Source organism: Schistocerca cancellata, chromosome 12, assembly GCF_023864275.1.
Source record: "Schistocerca cancellata isolate TAMUIC-IGC-003103 chromosome 12, iqSchCanc2.1, whole genome shotgun sequence".
Taxonomy (NCBI): Eukaryota; Metazoa; Arthropoda; class Insecta; order Orthoptera; family Acrididae; genus Schistocerca; species Schistocerca cancellata.
Window position 1 is genome coordinate 36,836,911 of NC_064637.1, and position 6,064 is coordinate 36,842,974.

Consider the following 6,064-nt stretch of genomic DNA (forward strand, 5'->3'; position numbering starts at 1 on the left):
CCACGTATCGTCTCATGCGCCAGAGTTTACACCTCTATCCATACAAAATTCAAACGCGGCAACCCCTCAGCGCCGCTACCATTGCTGCACGAGAGACATTCGCTAACGATATAGTGCACAGGATTGATGACGGCGATATGCATGTGGGCAGCATTTGGTTTACTGACGAAGCTTATTTTTACCTGGATGGCTTCGTCAATAAACAGAACTGGCGTATATGGGGAACCGAAAAGCCCCATATTGCAGTCCCATCGTCCCTGCATCCTCAAAAAGTACTGGTCTGGGCCGCCATTTCTTCCAAAGGAATCATTGGCCCATTTTTCAGATCCGAAACGATTACTGCATCACGCTATCTGGACATTCTTCGTGAATTTGTGGTGGTACAAACTGCCTTAGACGACACTGCGAACACCTCGTGGTTTATGCAAGATGGTGCCCGGCCACATCGCACGGCTGACGTCTTTAATTTCCTGAATGAATATTTCGATGATCGTGTGATTGCTTTGGGCTATCCGAAACATACAGGAGGCGGCGTGGATTGGCCTCCCTATTCGCCAGACATGAACCCCTGTGACTTCTTTCTGTGGGGACACGTGAAAGACCAGGTGTACCGCCAGAATCCAGAAACAATTGAACAGCTGAAGCAGTACATCTCATCTGCATGTGAAGCCATTCCGCCAGACACGTTGTCAAAGGTTTCGGGTAATTTCATTCAGAGACTACGCCATATTATTGCTACGCATGGTGGATATGTGGAAAATATCGTACTATAGAGTTTCCCAGACCGCAGCGCCATCTGTTGTTGACAATTGTAACTACTGTAATTTCGAAAGTTTGTCTGCCTGAAAATGTACTGTTGTCCCAAGCATATTGCAACAAACGGTGTATTTCTATCGCTGCTCGTTTAGTTTGTATTGCCGTTTCAAATATACCGGTCATTTTTGAAACACCCTGTGTAAAGTTGTTCTACTGTGGTAGGGATGGGCTTCGTGTCTATGATGGAAACAGTAACGCGTTCACTATGGTGTTTGTATAGCTTACCCGCGCTCCTATTTTTTATACGTTATTAAACCTACTCTTGCATTACCGCTGTTTGATTTTGAATTTATAACCCTGTGTTCACCTGACCAAAAGTCTTGTTCCTCCAGCCACCGAACTTCACTAATTCTCACTATACCTAACTTTAACCTATCCATTTCCCTTTTTAAATTTTCTAACTTCCATGTTCAATTGAGGGATCTGACATTCCACGCTCCGATCTGTAGAACGCCAGTTTTCTTTCTCCTGATAACGACGTCCTCCTGAGTAGTCCCCGCCCGGAATGGGGGACTATTTTACCTCCGGAATATTTTACCCAAGAGGACGCCATCATCATTTATCCATACAGTAAAGCTGCATGCCCTCGGGAAAAGTTACGGCTGTAGTTTCTTCTTGCTTTCAGCCGTTCGCAGTACCAGCACCGCAAGGCCGTTTTGGTTAGTGTTACAAGGCCACATCAATCAATGATCCAGACTGTTGCCCCTGCAACTACTGAAAAGGCTGCTGCCCCTCTTCAGGAACTCACAGCTCTATTTCTGATACTGGCAGAAGGAAAGCTGTGAAGATGGGGCGTGAGTCGTGCTTGGGTAGCTCAGTTGGTAGAGCATTTGCCCGTGGAAGGCAAAGGTCCCGAGTTAGTCTCGGTCTGGCACACAGTTTTAATCTGCCAGGAAGTTTCATATCAGCACACACTCCGCTGCAGAGTGAAAATCTCATTCTGAAAACCACATTTCGTTTGTACATAAGTACCCCAGGTACTGCCATCATCGTTGGGGACCAATTACCTGACAGTCAGTTTGGAAAACTACGGTTTTGTTGGACTCGGGTGATACAATGCATTCTGTGAAACACTACCAAATGCTTTCTCTGAGAACTACCTGGAAAAATAGATCGGAAGACCACTCACGATGGATCTAATCGCAACAAATAGATCTAACCTGTTTGAGGATGTCCAAAAAATGGTTCAAATGGCTGGCTCTAAGCACAATGGGACTTAATATCTGAGGTCATCAGTCCCCTAGACCTAGAATTACTTAAACCTAACTAACCTAAGGGCATCACACACATCCATGCCCGAGGATGTCCACTGTTGCCAGTGACAATGATTACCGAAATGCAAAGGGATAATTACAACAAGTGTATATACATACGAGTCGCGTTTGAAGGGTCCGTGCAAAAATAAAAACTACTTACGTGTTTGCGGTAAACCTTTATTACTTTTCGACATAGTCTCCTTTTAGACATACACACGATCCAACGATTTTCTAATTTGTTGATCCCTTCCGAATAATAGGAATTGTCAAAATCTGCAAAATAGCTATTAGTTGCTGCAATCTCCTCCTCGTTTGAATAAAATCTTTGCCCCGCCAGCCATTTCTTCAAACTGGGGAACGAATAGTAGTACGAGGGAGCCAAGTCTGAAGAATAGGGGGGATGTGAAACGAGTTGGAATCCTATTTGCATTAATTTCGCGACCACAACTGCTGAGATGTGTGCTGGTGCATTGTCGTGATGGAAAAGCACATTTTTTGCGGTCCAATCGCCGGCGTTTCTCTTGCAGCTCGGTTTTCAAACGGTCCAGTAACGATGAATAATATGCACCTGTAATAGTCTTCCCCTTTTCCAGATAGTCGATGAGGATTATCCCTTGCGAATACGAAAACACCGTCGACATAACCTTTCCGGCCGAAGGACTGGTCTTTGCCTGTTTTGTTGCAGATTCTCCCTCGGTAACCCATTGTTTGGATTGTTGTTTGGTCTCAGGAGTATAGTAATGTATCCATGTTTCATCCACAGCGACGAAACGACGCTTAAAGTCCTGCGGATTCTTTCTGAACAGCTGCAAACCATCCATTGCAACACTTCACACGATTCCGTTTTTGGTCAAGTGTGAGCAATCGCGGAACCCATCTTGCGAATAGCTTTCTCATGTCCAAATGTTCATGCAAAATATTATGTACCCGTTCATTCGAGATGCCCACAGAACTAGCAATCTCACGCACCATAACTCTTCTGTCATCCATCAGCATATCATGGATTTTATCAATGGTTTCTGGAGTCGTAACCTCCACAGGGCGTCCAGAACGTTCAGCATCACTCGTGCGCAGATGGCCACTCCGAAAATTTTGAAACCACTTATAAACTGTTCTGATCGAAGGTGCAGAGTCACCGTAATGTTTATCAAGCTTCTCTTTAGTCTCCTGAAGCGTTTTTCCTTTCATAAAGTAATGTTTAATCACGACATGAAATTCTTTTTCGTCCATTTTCTGACAATCACTCGACTTCCTTGATTCACACGAATGCCAAACAAAGAAATAGACCAATATGGCTGAAACTTGGTGTGCGTTCTTTCCAAAGATGCTACTAACTAAAGATGACCTCGATACGCGCCGGTGGTGCCATCTCGTGGTGCCATCTCTCGGACTTTGCACGGACTTTTCAAACGCTCATCGTATATATATATATATATATATATATATATATATATATATATATATATATATATATATATATATATAAGCGGTAGTGTCATACTTCAATTAGGAACTTGAAGCACAGGGTAGGAGCATGTCGGCGAACTATTGTTCACGTTTAAAATAATAATTGACCATTCGGTGGATAGATATATAGCCAGTAGAAGAATTTATAATGGAAGGGACCTTCCGCGGTACTCGGTCTCTCTAAACAAGCTTCTAAGTAAACCTCTACTGCGTAACAGACGTAAAACAAAGCGTAGCGCTATAGATAGAGAGATGCTGAAAGATACATGTTCGGCTGTCAGACGAGCAGTGCGTGAAATCTTTAATGACTACCGTAGCAGATTATTTGCAAATGATCTTTCGCAAAACCCCAAAAAATTCTGGTCGTCAGTAATAGCTGTTAGTGGTACCAAAGTCATTCACGAATGAGATAGGAACTGAAATTGAGAGTAACAGCAAAAGCTGAAATACTTAGCTCCGTATTCAAATACTCCTTTACAAAGGAAAACCCAGGAGATCAAAGCCCAACTGAATCATCGTACTGCTGAAAAGATGAATGAAATAATTGTTAGTGTCAGTAGTCTTGCGATACAGGTGGCATTGTTAAAATTAAACAGTCCCAGAGCCAGATGGAATCATCATCAGATTTTATGCCCAGTGTGCAGCTGAGTTAGCCCCTTTGTTAACTGTAATCTGTCATAGATCCCTCGAACAAAACAACGTGCCCTGTAGTTGAAAGGTCAGTCACGTTTACAAGAAACGTGGTAGAAGTGATCCATGAAATTACCGTCCGTTATTCTTGACATTGATTTGTTGTAGAATCTTAGAAAAAGTTCTGAGCTCAAGCGTAATGAGATATCTCGAACAGGATGAGCTCTTCCGTGCCAACCAGCAAGGATTCCGAAAACACTGATCATGCGAAACCCATCCCACTCTTTTACACGTGATATGCAGAGAGCTTTGGATCAAGGCAGCCAGGTAGATGTAGTACTTCTTGATTGGCTCTGAGCACTATGGGACTTAACGTCTGAAGTCATCTGTCCCCTACAACTTGGAACTGCTTAAACATAACGAACCTAAGGACATCACACACATTCATGCCCGAGGCAGGATTCGAACCTGCGACCGTAGCGGTCCCGCGGTTCCAAACTGAAGCGCCTAGAACCGCTCGGCCACTGCGGCCGGCACTTCTTGATTTCCGAAAACTTTTTGACTCCGTACCACATCTACGCTCTACGATCGTATGGTATATCAAGCGAAATTTGCAGCTGTACTGAGGATTTTTTCACAGGGAGGACGTAGCAGTTATCTGTGTTGTAGACTCATCGATTGGTGTAGAAGTAACTTCCGATGTGCTCCTGCGAAGTGTATTGCGACCTTTGCTGCTCATGATGTATATTAATACCCTTGCGGACAACATTAACAGTTACCTCAGACATTTTTCAGATGGCGTGGTTGTCTATAATAAAGTACAGCTTGAAAGACGCTGCATAAATATGCAGTCAGATCTTGATAAAATTTCGAAGTGTTGCGAAGATTGACAACTTGCCTTAGATGTTCAGAAATGTAAAACCGTTCGCTTCTAAAAACAACTTAACTCCTCCCGAACAGGCCATGAAGGCCCAACGGTACCGCCGGCCGTGGTGGCCAAGCGGTTAAAGGCGCTACAGTCTGGAACCGCGCGGCCGCTACGGTCGCAGGTTCGAATCCTGCCTCGGGCATGGATGTGTGTGATGTCCTTAGGTTAGTTAGGTTTAAGTAGTTCTAAGTTCTAGGGGACTGATGACCTTAGAAGTTGAGTCCCATAGTGCTCAGAGCCATTTTTGAGCCCAACGGTACCGATCGGCCGCCGTGTCATCCTCAGACCATAGGCGTCACTGGATGCGGATATGGAGGGGCATGTGGTCAGCACACCGCTCTGCCGGCCGTCAGTTTACGAGACCGGAACCGCTACTTCTCAATCAACTAGCTCCTCAGTTTGCCTCACAAGGGCTGAGTGCACCCCGCTTACCAACAGCGCCGGGCAGATCGGATGGTCACCCATCCAACTGCTAGCCCAGCCCCACAGCGCTTAACTTCGGTAATCTGACGGGAACCGGTGTTACCACTGCGGCAAGGCCGTTGGCCTGTGCACTTCACAAAACGAAGATAATGTATTCTATGACTACAGTATCAATGAGTCAGTGTTGGAATCGGCTAACCCCATACAAATACTTGGGTGTAACACTTTGTAGGGATATGAAATGCGACGATCACATAGACTTAGTGACGGGTAAAGCAGCTGGTAGACTTCGGTTTATTGGTAGAGTACTGGGGAGATGCAATCAACCCATAAAGGAGACTGGTTACACATCATTCGTGCGACCCCTTCTAGAATACTTCTCAAGTGTGTGGGATCCATACCAAATAGGACCAACAGCGGCTATTAAACGTATACAGAAAAGGACAGGTTTGTTTGAGTCGTGAGAGAGTATCACAGAGATACTGAAGAAACTGAACTGGCTCGCTCTTGGTCTTAGACACAACCTACCCCGAGAACCCCACTT

At 44.8% G+C, this 6,064-nt stretch overlaps 1 pseudogene; it reads right to left on the minus strand.

Annotated features, from left to right (window-relative positions):
• Positions 1–5,526: 5,526 nt before the first annotated feature.
• Positions 5,527–5,644, minus strand: LOC126110087 (5S ribosomal RNA; annotated as a pseudogene).
• Between the last annotated feature and the right edge of the window lie 420 nt (positions 5,645–6,064).